Raw genomic sequence first — 15,686 nt, 5'->3', positions numbered from 1 at the left:
ATCCAACAAAAGTTCAAGGAGGAAATGTTTTCTTTGAAGGGAAACATTAAAACCTAGGAATCACAGGTGTAGAATGGGGCCCAAAAAATTGATACCTTTGTGAAATCACTAGAAATATATGCAGGTCTGGAGATTCTGGCTTTATGAGAGACAATGATAAAAGATTTGAAATGATTGAAGAATGCAGGTCAGCAACAGATAGACAAGGCAACCCGATACGATCAGGAAACCCCTTGAGGGGCCTCTAGCAGGCCTCCAAGCCAAAAGTGGCCCAGTCATTCCCAGTTACAGTGGAGAACATGTCTCACAAAGAAAATTAAAAACTCTAATGCCTGCTGTAAAAAACAATACTGGTCTAAATGATGGGTTAAATGTGGAGGATGAGTAAAAAAATCCAGTAAGAAGCGTAAATGTATATTCTGGCAGACTTCTATTAATGATCAAAGACCAAAGCTTAGAGTTTGTATAAATGGCATTTTTATTGAAGGCTTAATAGACACGAGTACGGATGTAAGTATCATTACTCCAGAATCTTGGCATCTGAATTGGCCTCTTCAAGAGGTAGATGTTCAGTTCCTGGGAATTGGAACGCTATCTCATGTAAAACAAAGCATGAGATGGGTTAAATGCATAGGGTCTGAAGGGCAAATATATAGCCAATATTTCAATAAATTTATGGGGCCATGACCTGCTACAGCAATGGAATACCCAGATTAACATTCCTGCAGTTCCAGGAACTCATAATTATGGGAAGGATATAATGAGGTATTATGGGAAAAGGTCACCAGACATTCAGGCTGTACAAGAACATGCAGCAAATAGCAAACCTTTGGAGGTACCCCCAGCCCTATCTTTAAAATGGCTAACTGAGAAGCCAATATGGATCAAGCAGTGGCCGCTAGCTGAAGATAAATTGCAGGCTTTGAAAGAGCTGGTATGAGAGCAACTAGATGCTCACCATATTGAAGAATCAACCAGCCCTTGGAATTCTCCTATTTTTGTTTTTTTTTAAAAAAAAGAAAGAAATCTAGTAAATGGAGAATGGTGACATTCAACCTATGGGTCCTCTACAATCTGGAATTCCATTGCCTTATCTATTGCCAAAAGGATGGCCTCTTATAGTTATTGATTTGAAAGATTGTTTTTCACTATACCTTTAGAAGAAAAAGAGAAAAAAATTGCCTTCACAGTGCCTACTTATAATAATTCTCAATTACCAAGAGATATCAATGGACTATCCTCCCACATGGGATGCTCAATAGTCCCACATGGTGCCAATATTTTATAAGTCACCCATTGGAAATAATTCATAAGCAGTTTCCAAAGTCTATAATTTACCATTACATGGATGACATTTTGTTAACTGATTCAAATAAAGATACTTTAGAAAGGATGTTTGAAGAAGTAAAGAAACTCTTGCCTGCAACCTGTAGAAGAATGAAAATAGACCCATATCTATCACCATGCACAAAACTCAAATCCAAATGGATTAAAGACCTCAATATCAATCTGAACACACTGAACCTGATAGAAGAGAAAGTGGGAAGTACTCTACAACACATGGGCACAGGAGACCACTTCTTACGTATAACCCCAGCAGCACAGACATTAAGGACCTCATTGAATAAATGGGACCTCCTGAGACTGAGAAGCTTCTGTAAAGCAAAGGACACTGTCACTAAGACACAAAGGCAACCCACTAACTGGGAGAAGATCTTCACCAACCCTGCAACTGACAAAGGTCTGATCTCCAAAATATATAAAGAAATCAAGAAACTAGACCGTAAAAGGCTAATCAACCCAATTATAAAATGGGGCATTGAGCTGAACAGAGAATTCTCAACAGAAGAACTTCAAATGGCCAAAAGACACTTAAGGTCATGCTCAACTTCCTTAGCGATCAGGGAAATGCAAATCAAGACAACTTTAAGATACCATCTTACACCTGTCAGAATGGCTAAAATAAAAAACACCAATGATAGCCTTTGTTGGAGAGGTTGTGGAGAAAGGGGTACACTCATCCATTGCTGGTGGGAATGCAAACTTGTGCAACCACTTTGGAAAGCAGTATGGCGGTTTCTCAGGAAATTCGGGATCAACTTACCCCTGGACCCAACAATACCACTCTTGGGAATATACCCAAGAGAGGCCTTATCATACAACAAAAGTATATGCTCTACGATGTTCATAGCAGCATTGTTTGTAATAGCCAGAACCTGGAAACAACCTAGATGCCCTTCAAAGGAAGAATGGATGAAGAAAGTATGGAATTTATACATATTAGAGTACTACTCAGCAATAAAAAACAAGGACTTCTTGAATTTTGCATACAAATGGATGGAAATAGAAAACACTATCCTGAGTGAGGTAAGCCAGACCCAAAAAGAGGAACATGGGATGTACTCACTCATATTTGGTTTCTAGCCATAAACCAAGGACATTGAGCTTATAATTAGTGATCCTAGAGAAGCTAGGAGAACCCAAAGAAAAACATATAGGCATCCTCCTGAATATTAACCTTCAGCAAGCGATGAAAGGAGTCAGAGACCCAAATTGGAGCACAGGACTGAAATCTCAAGGTCCAAATCAGGAGCATAAGGAGAGAGAGCATGAGCAAGGAACTCAGGACTGCGAGGGGTGCACCCACACACTGAGACAATGGGGATGTTCTACTGGGAACTCACCAAGACCAGCTGGCCTGGGTCTGGAAAAGCCTGGGATAAAACTGGACTCTCTGAACATAGCGGACAATGAGGACTACTGACAACTCAAGAACAATGGCAATGGGTTTCTGATCCTACTGCACGCACTGGCTTTGTGGGAGCCTAAGCAGTTTGGATGCTCAACTTACTAGACCTGGATGGTGGTGGGGGTTTCTTGAACTTCCCATAGGACAGGGAACCCTGATTGCTTTTTGGGCTGGGGGGGGGACTTAATTGGGAGAGGGGGAGGGAAATGGGAGGCGGTGGCGGGGAAGAGACAGAAATCTTTAATAAATAAATAAATTAAAAAAAAGAAAAAGAAACTCTTGCCTAAATGGAGATTACAAATTGCTCCTGAAAAGATCCAAAGAGGAGATCCTGTTAATTACCTAGGTTAGAGAATAGATTTACAGAAAATTAGGACATAAAAGGCACAAACTAAGAGAGACTGGTTACGAACTCCTAATGACTTTCAAAGATTGTTAGGAGACATTTCCAATCTATGACCAGCTGTTGGGCTAACACCTGATCTAATAGTTCATTTCAACTAACCTTAGATGGTGATAATGACTTGAATAGTCCCAGAGAATTAATAGCTAAAGCAGAAAATGAACTGACAATGGCTGAGGAAAAATTATAGGAGGCACATGTGGATAAGGTAAACCCAAATATTAGTTGTATCCTAGTCATATTGCCTTCCAGAATTTCTCCTACAAGAATTTTAATGCAGAGGGAAGATATTATTTTATAATGGATATTTATACCACATAAACCAAGTAAAAAATTAAAAACTATGTAGAAAACGTCTCTGAATTAATTATAAAAGGTAAACTGAGACTTCGTCAACTAGCAGGTATAGATCCAGCAGAAATTATAGTACCTTTTACTACTGATGAAATAAAAAAGTTATGGGAAGACAGAAGCATGGCAAAGAGCTTGTGACATTTTTTTGGGAGAAATTAATAGCAACTATCCTAAAAGTGATAGACTTAACCTCATAATGAGAACTTCTTGGATTCTTCCTCGAATTGTACATGATGTACCAGTAACTGGAGTCCATACATTTTATACTGATGTAAATAAATCAGGGAAAGTAGGTTACAAATCAGAAGAATTGAGTGAGGTGGAACAAAGTCCTTATAATTCTGTCCAGAAGGGAGAATTATATGCCATTCTTATGGTGCTAAGTTATCTTGCATATTGAAACTGCTGAGTTTATACCACATGATACAGAATTAACTTCATTGTTTATCCAGGTGTAAGATGTAATCAGGAGTAGGCATTGTCCCATGTACATAACACACATCCGATCCCATACGAGTCTACCTGATCCTCTAGCATAAGGTAATGCTGAAATTGATCAATTATTGATTGGAAGCATGTTGCAGGCCTCAGAATATGATAAAAAAAACCATCATGTCAAGAGTAAAGGTTTAAAGGAAGAGTTTTCTATTATATGGTAACAAGCTAAGGAGATTATAGAGAGGTGTCATGCTTGCTTTTTCTATAATCAAATACTGTTGCCTGCAGGGAGTAACCCAAAGGGTACTCAAAGGAATAAAATCTGGCAGATGGATGTGTTCCACTTTATGGAATTTGGTAAATTAAAATATGTACACCACACCATAGACATGTATTTAGGTTTTCAATGAGCAATTGCCCTGAGCACAGAAAGGCTGATTCAGTAATCACACATTTTTTGGAAGTTATGTCCATCATGGGTATACCTACAAAAATAAAGACAGACAATGGTCCAGCATATGTACCTAAGAAAATGAAATGCCTATGCAAAGTTATTTTTGTCAGATTGTATATATGCATGTTTCTACTTCAGTCCAGGACATTTTGTATATTGATACAACTTTTAGGATATATTTTAATATTGCATTCTATATTACCCCTACCTCTGATCATAATACCTATAGATTGTTTACATTTTGAGGTCACTATCCTCATTTGTTGCACATTTATTTTCAGATTATTTAATATTCTAAGATGAAGTTTTAGTCTTTAAGTGGTACAGGTATTAATTATTATAAGTCAATAGTTTTTCATGTTTGTTGTACATACAGTCAGACCAATTAGGTTTTTTAGATGTATAGAGATTGTATTCTGTCAGGTAGGGAGTCTTCAACCACTTCAAGGATCTGTAAAACATGGCATTTAAATAACTTAGCGTTCTGTTGACATGAGACACGACTGTTCCTGACAGCACCAATCTATTCCCGAGAGAATGTTGAGCACCAAAGACACTCCACTTGGAGCTTGTTTCCTTCTTGGCAAAACTGGCCAAGGAACTGACAATGCCTCAACCACTGACAAGTTACATGATATCCAGAAATGGGTAAGCAGGACTGTCAAATCTTGCCAAGACAGGATAAGACAGTTTTGAAAATTTCCCTGCCTCTGAAAATGGTCTGTCAAATATGCTAGGCCATAGCCAAAGTTGGTTGCTTCAACATTGCAAAATGAGATTTTGGGTGATTGCTCAGGTAGCTAATTGTCTCTGGCATATATTGCTTGCTTTGGAAGCTACTTGATTGTACTTCCTGAATTTTAAAGTAATATTATCTCCCTTCTCAGGCCTTTAATAGGGTTGAAGATTAGGTAGTCATAGTTACCGTCCTCTTATGGTCTAGCCAAGCATTCTCCAATACAAGATTTAGACTCTTTAGGATAGAATGTTTATTAAAACATTTAGCATGGGTTCCTTGATTAATATTGTTTATGCTAAATGTAATTCTAATCTTACACTAGATATCTGTTCCTAGTGTATATTGTTTTATATTGGGTTTGGAACTCTCTTACTTAAACAAAAGAGGGAGGTGCTGCAGGAGCTACTTCTAATCCATCAGCCAATAGCCTTTAAGATACCAGCCCACTTGGGTGTTGTCTCTTTTGTTTTAAAAAGCAGTGGTAGCCATGTGCTCACTCTCTTGCTTCTAGCTTCTGGTTGTTAGACTTCATTCCTGATCATGCAGAGGGCTGTTGTCTGGGATGGTGATCTGTAAGATTTTTCCCTTTAAATAAAGAACCATTTCATTAATCATAATTACAAACTGGTGTGGATTGTTTTGTGACTTACACCTTCACTGTAGTACACAATCCATGAAACTCATTTGCAGATCCAGTGACTGGTTCTTCTCCATCCATGGTACTTCCTGACAGGAGAGCACAAAAGATTTTACTGCTGACAGAAAGAAGTGGGGTATATTTCTTTATGGTCTGCATGAAGTCCTTAGACTCACAGCACCACAGATTTATCATATTAGTCAGTGTTTTTCTTTCAACACTGGGGTATATCTGGACTATGCATAGTCTAAAGTGTTGGGCCTCATGAGACCCAGGAATGAGGCCCAGTGTAACTTTGTAAGCCTAAAGTGAGTTTGCTAAGGTCTAGTATAACTTCATGAGCCTAACTCAAGTTTGCATGAGGCCTAGTGTAACTTCCTGAGCCTAGCTCAAGTTTGGAGATCTTTCTCTGGTTATAGCTTCCACACAGGAGGTGGCTCAACACAAACACACCTAGGCCCACCTCTCCACAGCCACTGCTAACATGGCAGAATATTACTGGCTCTGTTCCTTGCTCTACCTCAGCTCATCCCAGGCTTCCAACCCCATCTCAGCCTATTTAAGTACCTGCCAGATAGAATTAAATGAGATTCTTCTTTGACTGACTCCTGACTCAGTATGTTGTTTCTCCCCTGTGACCAGGGTGGAGGTCTGAGTAGTCTACACTCACCATTCTGCTCAGCCCAGGGAGAGTGCAGATCAAACTCTGCCCCCATCCTTTCTGCCAGAGAACCATTTACTAGAGTACTGTAGTGCCCATGTTGAGACCAATTTCTCCTTTGCACAGAATAAGAAATTATCTTAGAAAAAGTTATTATATAAAGTTTGTTAGTAACACAATTCCTATGAGAAAGGAAGAGCAGAGATATATATTCTTGAAGAAATGAATAAACACAAGGAATATAATTGTACATGAGCTTAAGTATTTTGATTAAACTTTTAGAAAGTTGATATCAAAAATACATGACATGTACAAGCTGGATCTATGGAGAAAGTAAGATGAGTAAATGAAGAAATGGGTCATAGGGCTGTGGAGATTGGTTTTAGTTACTTTTTTATTTCAAAGTATATATCAATAGTACATAGCAAGTTATTGTATTATGATAAATTCATTCAAGTATATTACATGTTCCTATATTATTGATGCCTTATTTTCTCATCTGTTTTCCCTCTTCTGCTTTCTTGCACTTTTCCTTAATTACGTAGTTCATGATTTACTCTGGTTGCATTTGCTTCGTTATTTCACTTGAAAGAACTGTTAATATTTGCCTTTGTGAGACTGACTAATTTCTCTATGTGACCTGTGTTGGCAGTCACATTTCTACATTTTCAGATCAATTATTTCACTTGAAGAATTGCAGTGTCTACATAAGAGAAGCAAGAAACAAGAGGTTGGAGCAGAAAACACCGATTGCTCCATGACATACCATGGAATTTGATCACATAATTGATACTTCATGTCTCTGGGAATCAATGTTTTCTCACAGAATGTAGGACTAAGAACTGCTTCTGCATCTCAGACCATAAAAGCAGCACAGTTTTTCTGAGATGGTACATGTTTCAAAGAAGTTCTCATGTGATATGCCCACAAGAAAATTTACATGAGATTCCCTTTAAATGACCCTATCCTATAGCCATAATGATGAATATCTTGCATATCACCTTAGAACCTTCATCTGGTGATGGATTGAGATAGAGACAGAGACCCTAATTGGAGCACCGGACTGAGCTCTTGAGATCCAAATGAGGAGCAGAAGGAGGGAGAACATGAGCAAGGAAGTCAGGATCACGAGGGGTGCACCCACCCACTGTGACAGTGGAACTGATCTATTGGGAGCTCACCAAGGCCAGCGGGACTGGGACTGAATAAGCATGGGATGAAACCGGACTTTCTGAACATGGCGGACAATGAAGGCTGATGAGAAGCCAAGGACAATGAATGGCACTAGGTTTCAATCCTAATACATGAACTGGCTTTGTGGGAGCTTAGCCTGTTTGGATGCTCACCTTCCTGGACCTGGATAGAAGTGGGAGGACCTTGGACTTCCTGCAGGGCAGGGAATCTGGACTGCTCTTACTTATCGAGAGGGAGGGGGAATGGAGGGGGGGGAGAGGGGTAGGTGAGTGCGGGGAGGGGGCGATGTGTAGGAGGAGGGGAAGAGAAATGGGAAATGGGGAGGAGGCGGAAATTTTTTTCTTTTTCAACAACTAAAAAAAATAAACAAAAAAAATTAATAATATATAATGATAGGATAATGTTCCTAATTATTAAGCTGGTGCATGCCAAATATTCCTTGTTAGTCAAACCCAAATTAGACCAGGTTAGGAAATACCTGTAAAATCAGACCTAGTGTGAAGAGACAAGTTCCCATTTTAAGAAGGTCCATGGGCACTATCCATTGTGTCTGTGATAAGGAAAAGCATTGCAGTTGAGGATCACCGTGGGCTTCACACTTTTCTCTGAGAGATTATCAACAGTCTAGTCCACTGTGACAAACAGGTGTGCTAGTACCAATAGGCTTATGCAGATGGCTTAAGCTTTACACGCGGGAAGCACTGACCTTGCTCAAGTGGTTGACTTTTAGTTGAAGTAGTTTTCATCTTGAGTGCCTCCCTAACAGACATGTCACAGCAGGAGCCTTTGTTAGTGTCTTGGTCACTGTCAGCCTGATCACTGTCCCCGTGCCCACTCTCTCTCAGGCTGGCTCTTTCTGGGCCCTTAAACGTGGAGCTACTGAAATACATATAAAGAAAAAGAGAATAGAGTGTTGTCTCAACCAGTTTAAACCTGCAGTGTAGTCTCTTGCAAAGCAATTTTGACACAAATGCAAATGGAGAAGCCGAGAAAGTTATTTAATAGGCATTACCTTTGAACAAACTGCTGCCTGCTGCCCATGTAATTGGGCTCTGCGGGAAAATTGTCTGCTGTGAACGAGAAGGAAAAAAAATACGTATAGTTGTACACTGGACAAATCTCCTGCAGAGCAACAAGATTTCCTAGTGGAAAAATGATTAATAATTCAAAAATTACCTTATCTTCAGATTCGTACATTTTAATTAAATTGGAAATTGCTGACATGCAATTATGTACTCAGAACAATTAAATGATTCCGGTCCACAAATTACCTGTTAAAGTAAACAATGAACCTGTCATAACTGGCGTTATCCATTAGCACCAGGATGGATAACACTATCTATGTTATTTCATTACACAGATATTAAGATTGAATATTTGTGGGAGAAGTGGGAAAATGACCTAATTTCTCCATATTAAAAGTGGGTATTATTTAATAACACTCATTTTTATACATAATTGCATCATCTGCTGGGATTCTATGCCCTTCCTGGTACAATATCATGTAAAGTCATCTGCTCCATTAAAAGATAGATGGCCTTTCCTCAAAATTTTACTCAAAACAGATACAGCATGCCATGAATGTCTGAACTCATTTTTAATTCATTCTTAAATCACATTCCAACTACAAAACTTAGATGCAAACAATCCATTGGGGATGACTAGCACTTTCTCAGTCTTTAAGACAGGATGAAATAAAACATGTTTAAAGTTACTTAAGTGTTAAGAGTAAAGACATTGAAAAGCCGGAAAAAAAAATTATGTGGAAGATTCAATTATTTTTGTATATCTTGGCTAATCTTTCTTCAGGATTTGAATTTTTCAGTGTTATATTATTTGTTTTTGAATAAATAAATCTCATCTGAGGAACCAAGGCTAATCTAAAACGAATAGAGGTGAGGTAATGGTGACACACACCTTTAATCCCAGGATCTGAGAGAGAGGCAGATTGATCTCTGTGAGTTCAATCCCATCCTGACCTACAGAAGATCAATGTAGAAACAAATCCTGGTGTTGGTGGCCTAAATCTTTAATCCCAATACTATGGAGTCATATGCCTTTAATCCCAGCCCTAGACAAAAGAAAAAAATGGGAGGAGAAAATGCTTCGGTATGCTTAGTATATGGTAGCCCAGTCTTGGTAAAGGTAAGACATCTTAGTGCCTTGACTGTTTTGTTTTTCTGGTGTTCAGTTTGAATCCATAGTTTTTTCCCTGACTTTTTTACCCATGCTATAGGAATTCTTTCCCTGTTATTTGACATTTTTATTACCCTAGGTAATGGCTGTGTTTTAGAGTACCTCGTATTTCAGTAATTTTAGTCCCTGTGCTTCCAGCTTCTTTGGGATGATGGCATTTACAGTTGTGTGTTTAGTGTTGGAAATAAGCACACTTTGATAACAGAGCACAGTCTCTGTCAGTAAGTCCTCAACATGTGATTTTCAGAGGACACAATTGAACCGAAAAATCACCATGCTTGAAGATTGACATTTACAAAGGCTCAGGCCTTTAATCCATTCCTTTAATCCCCAGAGTCAGTGTTTGAGAGTTTGAGATCCAACTGGTCTACGCAGTAGTTCCAGTGCATAAAAGTTAGGGCTTGGCAAATTATTAACATTGTACTTTGGAACCATCTGTTTTATCCTCTTGAATTCTCAACCTTCATAATGCTACGACTATTTACTATAAGCCTTCATGTTGTGGTGACATTGACCCAACTATAAAATTATTTTTATTGCTTCTTCAGAATTGTAACTTTTCTACTTTTATGCACAGGGACATACATAACTGATATGCAAGATATCTCATACGCCTACACTTATTAAAGAGTCATCCAAACCCTAAAAGTGTTGAAAAACACAGATTTAACATGTTCTGTAAACATAATATGTTGTATCTATTTTCTTCTGTAGTGTCTTCAGTGCCTAAGATCCTCTCTTCTGTTTCTTGTTTTCAGTTGGCAATGCTTGCATCTGTGGTTCCTCTTTGCTTACCTATACTTTCTATTTCCTGAATTCTCTTAGTTTGTATTATTTTTACTACTTCTCCTTCTTGAACTGTCTTATTTGTTTCCTTCAAACATTTGTTTCTTCTTAGATTTATTAACGTTCTTTAACTGATTTGTTTATCTCCTCTGATTTTTTTATTGTCAATTCCTGGTGAGGAAGGACACAGTTCAGTCTGATTTGTGGCAATTCAACTGTTCTATCAAATCCTACAGACCCAAGAAGACCAAGGTAGGAAAGACACTTTTATGAATGATTGAATCACATAAGCATTTCTAATCTCTAATGCAATGCTTGATGTTTCCCTGGAATAGAATACATCCTATTCAAGCATTCTAAGTCACTGTGATGATAGTTACAGTGATGACACATTAAAAGGGATATGAAGACAGGCATTTTAGTCCTATGTCTCTTGATCCTGTGTTCTTACATATGGCTCTTCCAAATCAGTTAAAATTACCTGAGTTCCAGAAACTTTTGATTCTCAAATGCTGCTATCAGGAAACAATCTCACACCAAGGGCAGAGGAATGAGACAGAGGGTAGGAGGCACCCAGGAACTGTCTGGTACACAACTCACAAAACACCGAGATTTAAGCAGACTCATCTCTCCAAGCAGAGAGAGTGGCATGTATTTTATTTTAAAATAAACCATCATGTTTGATACACATGATGTGAATACTGTAGTCTATGGAGGAATTATAAAATGTATCTCTAGATTAAGGCAGTCTTTATTCTCTCTTTTTTTTCCTTTTCTATCTTGTTTCGGCAAATGGGTAACTTGTAGGTTAGTCTGCTCACATACTCACAAATAAATTATAATCACATTGCATGTCGATGCTGGTTTCTTTTTTTTTTTAACTATATTCTTTTTATATTTGGTTTGTTTCTATTCTTTTAGATTTTGTTTGTGTGCGTGGGTGCATGCATACCAGTGTGTGTGTTTGTGTGTGTGTTTTGGTTAGTTGGTTGCTAAGAGGGTTGTTGGTTTGGTTTCTTGTTCTTTTTTCTTACCTTTTTTTTTTTTTGTCTGAGAAATTGTCTCCCTATGCTCCTCAGGCTCTACTGAAACGCCTATGTAGATCAGGCTTACCTGAAAATCAAAGAAACTTGCTCTGACTCCTCAGTCCTGAGATTAAAGGCATGTTCCTTAAATTAAGAGGACAAAATTCAGCCTAACAATTAAAATGCTAGAGGAAGGCTAATGGACTTTAATCCCAGCACATGTATTTAATGCCAACGACAGTCTTTAATCCCAGGACAGATCTGACCATTGAAAATGGATCTCTGTAAATCTGGTTCCAGCTTGGATTACATAGCAAGTTCCATCACAGCCAGGACATAATAGAGAAATATTCTCAAAGATAACAAACAAACAAACAAAACAGATGCTTAAAATAGCGAGGCAGGACTAGAACCCCAGCAATAGGTAAAAATAAGCCAAAGATCATTCTCAGCTATTTATTCTGTTGTGCACCAAGCTAAAAGACTCCCTTTTCAAAATCTATCAAGCATCAACATTAAAAAAGAGACGACAAAATCTCCTTATATTTGTTGAAACCATTTTACATTAACCAGATGAAAATCGACATATCATGATGTCAAACATGACTGTCATGTTTTCCCAAGATAAGATACAAGCTTCTCTCCCTCACAACACAGTTGATCTTGGTTCAGACTAGTATTTTCTGTGCTGTGCTTCAAACACCTCTACCCTCTGTCTAATTGCCCTACGAAGGGTAAGACCCTGTTCACTGCAGGCCTTAGTATTCAATTCTCTCTAGAAAACAGGAATTTTCAACAGCTTTCGAAGTAGCCATATATGTGAAAACAGAGTTAGAATTCGTGAAGGTAGGTACATGCCAGCTCCAAGCCGCTGTGCTACAATACTCCATGCACGGATCTAATGTGCAGAGCCACTGGCTGGTCCTTCTCCCTCCATGGTACTTCCTGCTGACAGAAAGAAGTGGGGTGTATTTCTTCATGGTCTGAGTGAAGTCCTTAGACTCACAGCATAACAGATTCGTCATATTAGTCAGTGTTTTCTTCCAACACTGGAGTATATATAACTGGACTATGCATAGTTAGGGTGTGGGCTTCATGAAGGCTGGCCATATACCTTTCTAAACCTAATGTGAGTTTGGTGAGGCCCGTGTAACTTCCTGAGCCTAACTCTAGTTTGGAGACCTGTCTGTGGCTATAACTTCCACACAGGAGGTGACTGAGCACAACCCAGTCTAAGCTTGCCTCTGCCCACCCACTGCCAACATGAAAAATATTATTGGCCCTTGCTCCACCTTGGCACATCCCAGGCATCCCTACCCCTATATAAGTTCCAGACTAATACAAATAAAAGAGATCCTGCTTCAGCAGACTCCAGATTCAGTGTGTTGTTTCACCCCAGGGGCCAATGTGGAGGTCTGAGTTGACACTCACCATCTCCCTAATCCCTAGGAAAAGTCTAGCATATCAGGCCCTGCCTCTGCTCTTTCTGCCAGAGCACCCTACACTATGGTACTGGAGTGCCCAATTTGAGACCATTTCTCCTTTGTCCAAAATGAGAAATTATCTTAGAAAATGTTATTAGAAAAGTATGCTAGTAACAGAATTCCTTTGGAGAAAGGCAGAGGTCAGAGGTATATTTTCTTGAAGAAATGAATATATACAAAATATAATTGCACATGATCTAAAGTATTTTGATGAAACTTCTAGAAAGTTGATATCAAAGAACATGGCATGTATGAGCTAGATCTATGGAGAAAGTAAGATTAATAAATGAAGAAATGGGCCACAGGGCTATGGAGATTGGTTTAGTTACTTTTTATTTCAAAATATATATCAATAGTACATATCAAGTTACTGAACTGTGATACTTTCAATCAAGTGTATTACATGCTCTTGTATTAATGATCCCTTATTTTCTCATCTGTTTCAACAAATAAGTTGGAGCAGAAAACACCGATTGCTCCATGACATACCATAGAATTTGATCACATATTTGATATTTTATGTCTCTGGGAATCAACATTTTCTTACAGAATGTTGGACTAAGAACTACTTCTGCATCTCAGACTGTAAAAGCAGCACAGTTTTTCTGAAATGGCACATGTTTCAAAGAAGTTCTTATGTCCTATGCCCTCAAGAAAATTTATGTGTGAGACCTTTTAAATGTTCTTGTGATTACATGCACTTGTGGAAGAAAACTATGTTAAGATTAACACAGGTTTGGCTTCTGACTCCTGAAAAAGAGCTGTTTCTGACTGAGGCAAATTGTCACCACCTGTATTTCTTTTCTTTTCTTTTCTTTCTTTTTTTTTTTTTTTTGATTTTCGAGACAGGGTTTCTTCATAGCTTTTTGGTTCCTGTCCTGGAACTAGCTCTTGTAGACCAGGCTGGCCTCGAACTCACAGAGATCTGCCTGCCTCTGCCTCCCAATTGCTGAGATTAAAGGCGTGTGCCACCACCACCTGGCCCACCTGTATTTCTTTACAAACAAAGCTGGTTGATTGTTTACATAGGGTTAGGGCATGGCTCATTAGTAGCAATGTACTTTGGAACCATCTCCTCCAAACTCTTGAGTAGTGATTCGCAACCTTCAGAATGCTGTGGACACTTACTGTGGTCTTTCATGTTAGAGTGACCTAACTATAATATTATTTACTGCTTCTTCAGAATTTTCATTTTTCTACTTCTAAAAATAGCAAAATAAATCCCTGATGCATTGTGTCTGATAGGGATCTGATAGGGAATCCCTATATGATAGGCATCATATAGGGATTCTGACCTGGGGCTGAAGGAGGATTCCATTTGTAACTCATTCAAAGGGCAAAGAGTCTTTCCTCTGATATCTAGTTTAGCTTCCAAGCAATCACAATCAGCTTGAGTAACTCCAGGTGGATCAAGTTTAAATACAGAGACAACATGTTCGTCTGTCTCTCTTGCCCACTAAGTTGGCTTGTACACATGCTTTTAAACACCTTGACTCCAGCAAGAATGTTAGACCCCATTTTTGACCAAAAAAAAAATGTGACTAGCTGTCTGAGCTATGGATACTCTTCAGGGTTTTTCTCCAGTAATGTGACAATCTCTGTGTATATGTCCTTTCTCTGTTTCACTGATGGCCTGGGACTGTGTCTCTTGGCCTGTTCAAGTCTCTCCATGGTGAGTGTTCTCTACAGACTAAAGAGACAAGTCAAGCACATCTACAGTGCTCAACACTTTCTGAAAGTCTCTCCTGAGGACAGAGATGCCCAGACTATTGTCTTCCTTGTCTGCTCATTTGTCATTGCCTATTCTGTCCCTTCCATTTGTCTTTCCTTTAGGATCTCCTACAAATTTCCTACACTATGTAGAGGATAGTGTATTTCTATCTCTAAAAACATGCTTTCCCATAGTTTTCCCCTTTGTACTTATCAGGAAAAAATGCTCCTTATTGCATAGAAATTTCTATAAAGAAATGTTGTAATTAAAATATCTAGTGATCCCTCCATATAAACCTGAAGTCAGCTATAGGTTACTTGATGTAAAACACAATCTTTCCATTATACAATAGATAAAAAGAATATGATAATATATAGGAAAACATACACAACCAAAATTTATATCCAACTCAGAGAGAGCTACCACTTATCACAGCAGGAAAAAAAGTTAGTAATAGACTTGATATTGCTGGAGTCAAGATATTAATTTATTTGCTTGGAAGCTACAAAATAGGCACATGGCATTAAGGGACAGCCTACTCATTTCTCCATAAATATATATTACCATTTTATGTCCAATGTCATCCAGGACCTCCTTAAACACAAAACGTGCCATTTTCTGTGGAATGACTTCTGTGATGAGAGACAAGAATTTGTCAAAATTCGAGTCTCAATGATTAGGTGTTTGGGTATTAAATGCTTTCCAGTAATATTAAATAACAAAATAAAATAGTTTGCATAATTCATAAGCATTTCCACTGAAGCCTGGAAGAAGAGAAAATTGCCATCATCTTTCTTTCCTTCCTTTCTTCATTCTTTTTTTATTTTCCTAGCTATCTATCTTCCTATCTTACTT

The 15,686-nt window shown here is 38.4% G+C and overlaps 1 pseudogene; it reads left to right on the top strand.

Annotated features, from left to right (window-relative positions):
* Positions 1-760: 760 nt before the first annotated feature.
* Positions 761-15,096, top strand: LOC142837370 (vomeronasal type-1 receptor 2-like; annotated as a pseudogene).
* The last annotated feature ends 590 nt before the right edge of the window (positions 15,097-15,686 follow it).

Source organism: Microtus pennsylvanicus, chromosome 1 (assembly GCF_037038515.1).
Source record: "Microtus pennsylvanicus isolate mMicPen1 chromosome 1, mMicPen1.hap1, whole genome shotgun sequence".
In the NCBI taxonomy this organism is placed as follows: domain Eukaryota; kingdom Metazoa; phylum Chordata; class Mammalia; order Rodentia; family Cricetidae; genus Microtus; species Microtus pennsylvanicus.
Note: the sequence above shows the minus strand (reverse complement) of the source record. Positions and strands in the feature narration are given on the sequence as shown.